This window comes from Nematolebias whitei, chromosome 2 (assembly GCF_014905685.2).
Source record: "Nematolebias whitei isolate Nwh7 chromosome 2, NemWhi1, whole genome shotgun sequence".
In the NCBI taxonomy this organism is placed as follows: domain Eukaryota; kingdom Metazoa; phylum Chordata; class Actinopteri; order Cyprinodontiformes; family Rivulidae; genus Nematolebias; species Nematolebias whitei.
Genome location: NC_056499.1, coordinates 17,988,890 through 18,000,486, shown reverse-complemented (window position 1 = coordinate 18,000,486; position 11,597 = coordinate 17,988,890).

The window sequence follows — 11,597 nt, the reverse complement described above, 5'->3', positions numbered from 1 at the left end:
AGGAACATGTCTGCGTTGATTTTTGTCATGAACTCAGCAGTTGTTTGAAATCCCTTAGAGAGGTTGAGAGCTTCACATTCTGCACTTTTCAAATTATTAACTCAATCAAAAACTGAAAATAAGTTCTGAATAAATAAATATTCATTACTTTAGGATGAATATTGCATCTGAAATTTTGGTAGCATACTTCAAAAATTTTAATGGCCAATATTTTATTTACTTATTATTTTGCCAGGGCAGTGTCTCTCTTTCTCTCTGGTTCCACTTCATCACATGCTGTACACAAAAATACATAAACTTTTTGTCATATCGTCTTCTCAAATGTGAACATGTAGGAGAGAGCATCATGGTTTGAACTCATTTGTTACTTGGTTAAATCTTGGTCACTTTAAAAGCCGTATAGATAAAACACAACAGACTTGTTTAAAACAGTTTTCTTTTATTTAACCTGTTTTTAATAGAAACAATCTGAATGCACATTTAGCAAAATGGAGTACGTAACTTCAAATAATATACAATGTGGTAGAAATGTAAATATAATTATTGTACATCTTTTAAAGCTCTTCTGAGTTATTGCTTCGTGAACCCACTTACATTTTAAGACGTGCTGTTTTGCATTTTCCTCCTGGTTAGACATGATTTGTAAAATATTAAGATATTTTGGAAAAGGGAATCAAATAGTTTAAACACATTTTGGCACAAATAAAAGTCATGAAAAATATTGCATTTGTCCAAAGCTAGTAATGCATAGATAATCACATTATGTTAGTACACCGGTATGATATGACATAAAAACATTTTTTTTATATATTACATTGCATATTCAAAAGGTTAATTTTATCACAAATGACAACAGCTACAGGAAGTTTAGTCAAATTGATGAATATTACCTGGTAAGTTCCATATACCTTTACACTTTTAGCAATTGTTCTTTTGCACCTGAGGGATAAAAATTATTTTTAATAGAAATGACAATTGCCAATACAGTCCAAATGATATATTTGGTGTCTGTGTGGCCCAGTTCTTTCCAGCAGGTGGTGGTGTGAGAATAAATTTGCAGTGTGGTCATGAGGAGTTAGAATAGATAGCCTTGTGTATGCGTTTATGGAGTCAACAGGTAGTCTTCTTTCAGGTCCTGCTCTGTGGGTTTTGTCTCGCCAACAGGAAAGTTGTCGAAGAAAAATCTTCCACCTACAAACAGAACAAGAGAAGCACAGCTCAAACAAAATGAAGCAAACAAATAATACTCTTGATAGAGCATTTATGTCATGGTATCCTTCTTTACTACCTTTGTTTTGAAGCCTGTCTGTCCAAAACTTGACAGAGTCCTTCTCACTTCCAGCTGCTGAGATCCACGGTGCAGAACCTTCATATTCACCAGAACCTTCGTCGCCCACAAACACATCAGGCGACTCCCCGTCCTCACTCCTCATCGGTGTTTCCACATCATTCACCACCTCAATGTCCTCTTCACTCAGTGGACTCTCATCCTCAACTGGTTTTGCATTTCTGGAAGCAGAAAGTAAAAACTTTAGATAAGAGTTTGACTTTTATTAATTTAATTTAAAAAAGCTTGTCCATAGAATAATGTATCTCTTTATAATCTTCTTGAGACATAAAAACATTAAAAAGTCCTAAAACTCATATCTCTTATTCACATATAAACTATTCTATTAAAAGTGAAGCGTCAGAGAAAAAGTGTGGCAGTTCAGCTGCTCTGGGTGTGAGTGGTTGTTTCTGCTGCTAAAATTTATAGTGTTGTTGACAGCTCACAAACCATTCTGGCTCTGCATTTGCAGACACACAACCCATGAGCATTTCACCATGATTGCACCACTTAGACTCAGTGGGAGAGCACAGATTATGCTTGTTTGGCATCTCTCAGACCAACTCCCCGTTCAGTTCACACCTCGTCGTGTTGATTAGTGCCCTCAATTAGTAAAGCTTCAGGATCATAAGTGGGGAACATACTTGTTCAAGATCTTCAAATATATATACTTTAGGAAAATTAACATGAGACCAAACTCGCATACATTCAACACTAAGTCCCAATGACAGTTTTAGAGTAGAACTGAAAACTTATGGGGCTAAAATGTCTGTTTTTCCATACGTCTACCATTTTTTACATTTAAATTACAGCAAAAGATTACAGAGTAAGATTTGTGTTTTAAATTGTCCTTTAAATTTTCTTTTAAACATTTTTAAAGCAACTTTTACTGCAGTGTTATTGTACAATACATTTTATTTAGTCATGCAGACGTTACTGCCAAGGAGCTGATGTTTTTATGTTTGCTATTAAACATAGATAAATATTACTTTCATGAATCTGCTTTTGATGGTTTTCATTTAGCTACTTTTAATGACACTCATCTTAAAGTGTTTGTTAGCTAGGCTATCACACATATATATATAGCCACTAAAAGCTGAATAAATGTTAAAATTTTATTACTAGCATTGCAAGTGACCTTCCATCACAGCACATGTACTCAAAAGAAATGGAAAATTTTGCTTTTGGATCTAAGAGAGAACAAATTACGTTAAAAGTAAATAATAAACTTCTTTTTCATTGAATGATATAACAACATTTATATTACTAGTTCTATGATTTAGCAATTATTGTAATTTAAGCATGTGTGTCTGTATGCAGGTGTAAAAATCCATACAGTTCTCTCTATGTATAGTTTGACCTTCTTTTATTAAACTTTTGTTGTGTGCATTTGTACTTTTATGCATACTTTCCAACTTCTTTTTTCTTTCTTGGAAAGCACATTGTGTTGCTTCATGCATAAGTTGTGCTATGGAAATAAAATATTGACTGCTGTACAGAAGAAATTGTTGAATTTCTAATTTACATGTTCTTAAATCAAAACCAGTGGCTTTTGGTACATAATATAATTGGTAAAATATTATAACATTTAGATATGTTTGTGTGATTTTGATAAATTAATGCACAATATATTATAAAGGTGGTTTGAAAGTAATTACATTAAAGCAAGGACATGCTCTTTTTATGTGTAGCAGCTGTGGTTAAAAAAAAAAAAGAAGACGACATGTTAAGGAACCAGTGTTTACCCAAACACATTTTGAAAGTGCTCTTTCACCACAACAAAAAAAAAAAAAACTCTTGCAAATGGATAGGAAATGCATTTTTTCAACACAACTTAGCTGGTACTACTCAAACTTTAGTATCTGACTGTTGCCACACATTTGCAGATATAAAACAATAGACCAGAAGCTGCAGCCCACAAAGCGTCACAGCCCACTTCCTCTGACCACTTCCTCTGACTTCCTGTTCAAAATATGCTGAGAAAAGGGAGGGCTGACAACAACACCCTGACAAGCTTCAAACATGAAGACAAGAGAACACCCCGATTAACAACACAGGCAAAAGGGAACAGAAACATATAGATTCTAGAGATACCTGGAGTCAGAATATCTTTGTGCTTTAGTTCTTTGGTTCATGACTTTCTCATAATATGCCACTGTAGTCCAAGTCTAAAGTCTCTCTTGTAAATGAGTCCCCAATGCTCAATGGGACTGACCTGTATAAATAAAGGTTGAATGAAAAAGTTTCTGATGAACCTATGGTCAATCCGTCCGTCCACCCCCACCCCTCAGCAAGGAGTTCCCAGACAAGGCACGAGACTTAGACCTTCCAGCATGTACGTCTTCATCAGGGTCTCATTCCAGTTGGACATGCCCTGTACACTCCCCTAGGGAGATGTCCAGGTGCTATACTTACCAAATGCTTGAATCACTCCAAATGGCTCCTTTCAATGAGGCAGAGCAGCAGACTTACTCCAAGACTCTCCTGGATAACCAAACTTTTCACCCCATTTCTAAGGGAGAGCTCAACTACCTTGCATTAAAAAAAACTAATTTCAACCACCCGTAAAGCTTCCATCTCGTTCTTTCGGTCACTACTGAGTTTGTATGAGTGTAGTAACGCAGACCGACCAGTAAACTGAGAGATTTGCCTTGCTCTGCTCTCTCTTCCTCATAAAAAGCATGTTTCCTGGTTGGGCAAGGTCCCATGACCCCTCAAGGACTCTATCACGAGTAAAATGCTCGTCCAGTGTTCCATGGTCAAGACAGAACCCGTATTGTTCCACCTGAATCGATTAAATTCAATTCAATTTATTTATATAGCACCAAGTCACAACAGAAGTCAACTCAGGGCACTGAACAGAAACAGTCATATAAATAAAAAGTAAGTTAATAACATTATTTATCTGAGGAGCAGACTGCTTTGAGTCAACTTCATCACAGAACTCTCATCTAGAGCAAGCGAAGGCAACAGTGCAACGGAAATACTCCCTCCTGAGGAAGAAATATCTAGCAGAACCAGGCTCAGGACAAGCTGCCATCTGCTTCGACCGGCTGGGTTTGAGAGGAACAGGAACAGATACACAATGGCAGGTCAAGAATCACATGTTAACATAGAAAAAATATAAAATGAAAACTATTCAATTTTAACAATTCATTTTATGAATAAGCCTATGGCAGCATAACAAGTCAACCCTAACTATAGGATTTATAGTTTAAACCTGCAGTCTGAGAGCGAAGTGCTCTGTTAGGAAAATATGGAACAAGATCTTGAATATAAGATGGAGCTAGGTTGTTGAGAGTTTTGTAAGTTAGAAGTACAAAGTACAACTTTGAATTAAATTCTCTATTTGACAGGGAGCCAATGGAGAGAAGCTAAAACTGGAGCGATATGATCTCTCATACTAACTCCAAGACTCTGGCAGCAGCATTTTGTATTAACTGAAGACTTTTAAAAGAAATATTTGGACACCCAGATAACAAACCATTTCAGTAGTCCAGCCTAGACATGACAAATGCATGAACCAGTTTTTCTGCATCATTTTTAGATAAGATGTTTTTAATTTTAGTACGCAGGTGGAAGAAAGTGAAAGTGGTTCTGGTAATGTTGTTAATGTGGCAGATAAAAGACATGTCCTGATCAAAAATAACACCAAAATTTTTAACATTAGAGCTGGAGGCCAGATTAATGCTCGGAGGGCGAATAACGGCAAAATTTATTCCTAAGATGCTCAGGTCCAAAAACCAAAACCTCTGTCTTGTTTGAATTTAAAAGCAGAAAATTTAGGGTTATCCAGGTTTTTATGTCTTTAAGACATGTTTGTAGTCTAAGTAGATGATTGGATTAATTGGGTTTCATGGACAAATATAATTGTGTATTATCAGCATAACAATGAAAATTTATCTCATGCTGTTTAATAACTTTACCTAATGGAAGCATATATAAGGTAAAGAGTATTAGTCCAAGCACTGAACCCTGAGGAACTCCATGACTAAATTTGGTGTATTAAGAAGATTCATTATTTACATTTACAAATTGGAATTTATCAGATAAAAAATATTTAAACCATTTTAGAGCAATTCATGTAATCCCAATATCATATTGTGATTAACTGTATCAAATGCAGCATGACGCTTGATCATCACCAGATTTTCTTGTTCAGCACCTCTGAGTAGACATTACCAGAAGGTTAAGGAGTGTAATTTCCTGTACTTGGAACACACACTTTGGTTCCCCATCTTGGAAAGGGGCAATTATAATGCAGTTTTTTGGGATCTTGTGAACATAAATCAAGTTGAATCAATCAGAACATACAAATCATTGTTGATGGACTCCTACTGAACAAAATGAAGTGTGTGGTTTTTGAGAAAACTCATTTTTTTAGACCACGAGGTCACAAATTGAAAGAAATGGCAGTTAGGAGGAACTCAAAAAGCGGAAATTGAAAGTTAAGATCAAGTATGATTAATGTTTGTTTCTGCAGTTGCACATTTCAACATTGCATTGCGTTTTTGAAATTTGACCCAAATTAACAGTTAAATCCAAAGAGTATTACTATGGTATTCAAATTGTGTGAAAGTTCTTTCATGGCTCTTTTTATCCCTTGTGCAAAAGTTTATAAAAGTTTTTTTCATGAAGACAACACGAAAGTTCAGCAGTAAGAGCTATCGCCAAGAAGGTCACAGGATTGTCCCCCCAGCCTGGGGCCTTTTTGACTGGACTTTGTATGTTCTCCTACTCTGGGTACACTGGTTTTCTCTCACAGACCAAAAACACAAATGTCATTACCAACACGTAACCAAGAAATCAAAATAGTATTCTCTTTTAAATTTTGTGATTTTTTTTCAGTTTTGCTGTTTATAACAAATTGATTATATTTTAGGACCTATTCTGTTTTGAGTATTGGCAGCATTAGCAACAGTACTAAATAAAATTAGTCTAACCTAAAGTTTTAATAATTTGCATTAAATAATCCTATAGTGTAGTTAATTTAATCAAACTTATTGGTTTGATTGAGACTGCAGTGTAAATAAAGCATGCCCCCAGAGTTTGAATACACCATGCTTTGTTTCAAACGTAATTTTTATTTTAACTTTTGCTGAACTCTCTTTTGTATTCCCCGTTCTGCTTCAATCTTCCACGTTGTCCTCTATTTTTTGCCTTTCTTGGCAATCTACCTAACACTTAAACTTACTGTCTAACACACAACACATAAGTGTGCAAGGACATACACACTCTGTAGCCAGAGGATTGTTTTAACCAAGGAAAAAAAATCCAATGCAACATCAGCATTTCCATATTTCAAGCCTGCACTTGTCTGACAGTTTGATGATGGCTTTTTGCTTTGTTCATTTTAATTCTCTCCTTACTCCTTCCACCTCGCTGACACTTTATGAGACTAAATCTGCAGATTTGAGAGTATCTCAGATATCCACAGCATCTGGATGCTTACAGATGTTGTCCGATAGAAGCAGGCAGTTTGGCTTGCAGGTCCGGACTCCATGGCACCTCAGCTCTCTGGGTCACACAGTTAGCCTGGTCATCCCCAGGTTTACATTTTAGAAATTTATACACAGCTGTCCGTGGTGCGCCTGAAGAGAGAAGCAAACCACAGATATTTTACTGTTCTCAACGTTTCATGCAATTATTCAGGTCCACACGTCTTTTTGAGGTAAAAATATTCAAATCAGTGTGTTTTTCAACAGGTAATGTTTATATTTTCCATGTTTGGAGTGTTTCAAGAGCTTAAAACATTAACTTGCAATAAGTTGAGGTTATGGTTGGCCTCATGAGCCTCACAGTGGTTTATTCTCTTTGGCGACGTTTTACAACAGGAAGCTTCACCATTTCAACATTCTGCTTACAAAACTCATCTGATGTTAAAAACTTCCACCAACAGCTATTAAATATTCCATTTGTTCCATAATTCATTTCTAAACACCATTGTTTGCATTGTTACACAAAATTTATGGCAATTTAAAAAAGATTTCCATTGATTGTTTAACGATTGAAGTCAAAGCACCTGAATAACCAAGCAGTTGTAATAAGAGTTTACTACAAAAATATTAATACACATTCTGTGACACTCATATTACTGTAACACTTTAAGGCACATAAATTAATCATTAGCTACAGGGTGCATATTATCACTCTTTCAGTTCATGGTGTGGCATTTAAAAGCTTTACTTATTCTGCATTATTTTCTGCAACTAATAAACCATTTATATTTTTTAATAATGATGGTTGAATGGAGTTTAAAAACAATGTTTATAAATAATAGTGAGGACAAAATTTGTTGTTTAGTAATTACAATGTATAGCTTTGCTCACTACAAACTTTATAAAGTGGAAATAGAACAAAATGTTTCTACATCTTAAATCAAGGGTGTCAAACTCACTTACAAAAGGGGCCAAAATTATAACCTTTTTCAAACTAAGGGCCAGTTTCAGAAATTACATTAACAGGTTCCTCAAAAAGAGTTTGATTGGTCTCATTTGATGTTCTCGGTTGTGCTTTCGACATCATAATCAAAGATTATTGAAAAAAATTCAAGAGATAGAAGTATTTTACTTTTCACATATCATCTTGAGGGCCAGATAAGATGTTAACAAGGGCCACATTTGGCCCCCGGGCCTTAAGTTTGACACATATGTCTTAAAGCAACACAACTGAAATTCTTAATACTTATCAAATATCTATAAATTCATCTTTTCTGTCTCAGAATTGTGCGATAAATGATAGACTTTGCAAAAAAAGAACCTGTTATCCATTTCTCAGAGGGTGCAACCATCATGTTCCTGTTTTTTTATATCGCTTTATAATGTAGCTGTTTTTACCTTCTTTGTTTTAACATAATTTTCTTCCATTTAATCTTTCAGTATATATGCCTTCTTATATGATTGTCTACTGGTTTCATTGTCGTCTACTGTTGTCATCATACTTTGTTAAAAACAGATCTCTCTTGTAAATAAGTCCTTGTGGCTCAATGAGACTAACCTGTAAAAATAAAGGTAGAATTGAATTGAATCATTACATCCAAACTGTCCCCCTCCGTCATTGCTAAAAACGCTGTTTTCTTGTAAACCAGTTAATAAAATACATAATTCTGAATGTGATCACTTTATGCTTCTGTCACTGAATTGGACCTGTGTGTTTAACCTTACCATCAATTGTCATTCCACTGTAATTATGCACCAAATCTCCATTTAAAGAAAAGGCAACATAAATGAGAAGAAGTGTGGAGTGGAAATTTCTTGTGTGATTTCAATAATTAATAAGATTTATTGAGAAAAGATGAGTCAGGACATGTTTTGACACCTAAAAGCAATTGCGTTATCCTGGTGATTCCTTACTGCGTTGAGTAAAACATCTATAGATTTTTTTTTTAACTGGATAGACAAATTACTAACAAAACAATCAATATACATTTTTGTTCATCTTTAAAATGGTTGTAATATTTGACGTTTCATCTCTTTTAAGCAATATAAAGACATATTTGTAAGCATGCCTCAGGGCTGATGTAATTCTGGCCTCCTGCATGCCAGAGATAATTCAGTAAAATAGCACAATTACATATTTCTACAATAATAAGGGTTTTCCCACTTAGTTTCCCTTATACACCAGATTAAACACAAAGAGCCCAAAATCCCCTGCTGCACGTAAATAGATTTCCACAAGCCTCATAACAACCTAAATCGGAAATTGAAACGCCTTTTGCTCTTTCCGTGTTATTACGAGCAGATCAGGCAGGGGATCGGCATATTTTTACCATAACATCACGTTATTGTAAGGTGAGCTGTTTAGGGCTGGGGGTGAGTTCACAGTTATCTGAGTTTTGGTGATCAGAACTTGACATTTACACAACAACCCCAGGCTGATAGAAATAATCTGTTAGGAGAAACAGTTAACTGTCTGAGTCTGCCACGATGAAAACATGACAGAGTCTACTTTTTGTTTTCAGGGCTGACATTAAAAGTGAAAGAACAATCTGTTTGATTATCTCCATTTCTTTCTGCACATCAAGAGCCACAAAACTTCAACCTGTCGACTTACCAGTTCCGTTCTGTAAGAAGAGGAAGGAGACAAGAAGAAGCAGGATCAGCTTCATCCTCAGCTTTTTGTTCTTCTTCAAGAAAACCAGACGATAAAAAGGTTTCCCTCTGAAAGTCCTCTGCGCAGTGAAGGGAAGGTGTAAACGGCCTCAGACAGTGCAGTGAAATTCCCCTGAACAGAGCTCAGCCCTCTCAGTGCGTCATGGTTTCCTGAAGTCTTCTGGTGTTGTTTGAACATCCTCAGTGGAAACTTCTGCATTGCTGCTGCCGCGCAGATCTGATCGCACATCAAGAGTTTGCGCAACTGCTTGGATTGAGGAAATACTTAAAAGATGAAGTGCCAAGATTCAATCTGTACATGTTCTCCTCTTCTTCAGAATGATAACAGCTTAGAGGAAGCCACCGTTTGTCCTAATAAGCTCATTTTTATAGCGTTAAAAGAAAACATTTATTTGCTGGGAACTTCTGATTTATTTTCTGTTTAGTTTTACTTTCCTTTACTTTCTTCTTTATTCAAAGAAACATTTCCAAGTAGTTGAGCAAACCTCTCCTCATTAATTGTGCGTTTTGGTGCGACTGGTTGCGAAATAAAAGCAAAGTTTAGGCTCTAACTGAAAGAGGAGTTCAAACAGAGAAATTAATTGTTTTGCAGTGTGACATCGTCATCATCATTTTCAGTCACAGTGGAGCAGAAAAGAGTAGTTTGTGTTCCATAACGTAAAACAAAAATCAAAATGCGTGCAGTTCAGAAACAGCATTAACAGTTAGTGTTGCTCCGATGTGGTTTCTAGCCTGTTTTACACATTTGTGTCTCTAATGTGTCTCCAGATGTGCTGCAGATGCTTGGCAGAGGTCAAATCAGCCACATTTACTTTAAAACTGACTGACTCCTGCATTACTCCTACATTTACTGCTCATTGCGTTTGAAGGTACAATTAGTGTGAAAAAGATGAGCATTTTCTGTGACACTTCCTGGTTTATTGCTGCATTTCAGTTGCAGCTCTACTGCACAAAAATAACTAAATAAAAAATACAAACTAGCAAAAAAGTCCAGAAAAGCTGTAGTCTCTTCTGAACTTGAAATAATTTAATAAGGGACGTGAAGATGCTGCTCAACAACCTGTGAGATGGTTTATGCCAGGGCTATTCAAATGGCGGCCCGGGGGCCAGATCAGGCCCACGAATGAACTTAGTTTGGACCACCAATGGGTTAATTTTTAAATAAAACAAGATTTTAAACCATAAAACAAACTTTTTGAATGACCATAACTGCTGGATGTCCGGCCCCTGAGCTCATGGCTTTCAGTAACGGTGGCCCTTTGAGCAAATTAGGTTTTGGTTTATACACTCTTCGCTAAAATACATACTGAATTCTGCTTTAGTTTTTGTGTTAAAAATAAACTAAAAAACCAACAAAAACCAACAACTCAAACATTAGGTTAATGTGTAATAGACATTTAAATGTGCTTTTTTCCCCCTTCAATATAAAAGATTGTCGAGAATCACAAGTTGAGACAGTTCGAGAGTTGACACATGATATGTTGTGGAACCTCGGGCAAAAAAAAAAAAAAGAAGCAGCAGTTTTTAAGTTCACGCACAATTACTCAGAACGAACAGGTGGGGAAATACATATGTATGCAATGCAGTCTAATGTGTTGCAAGCATTTGATGCGTTTTTACATGTGAAACAAGTATTTGTACGACTGAATGCCCAAGGAAAAATCAAAACTTGAACAAGTGTGTTATGATAGTTTAGCTGATATTGGTTAATAAATGTGAAACCAAGTCACTTTAAAACACACTGCTGGCTACAAAAAAGGTTAAATCGTGTCATCTGGACCAGTTTCTTTAAGTGAGAAACGTTTCATCCCCCATCCAGAGGACTTTCTCCGATCTGTCCCACAGGTAGCCTTCACTGCTGGCCATAGACTGAGGAAGTCCTCTGGATAGGGGATGAAACATTTCTTACTTAAAGAAACTGGTCTAGATGAGACGATTTAACTTTTCTTGTTGTTATCTACCTGGATGATTGAGCTTACAACCTTTTTTTTACACTGATAGCTAATTAGTGTCAGTTTTGCCGACAACACACCAAGAGGTCAAATAATTGGCACCACTAATCCATTTATGTCTTTTTAATGTTCTCATTAATTTAAAAGAAATATATGTGGACAACTGGTAGAGCTGCTGCCGCTCAGAGAGCAGGTCTCCGGTTCAAA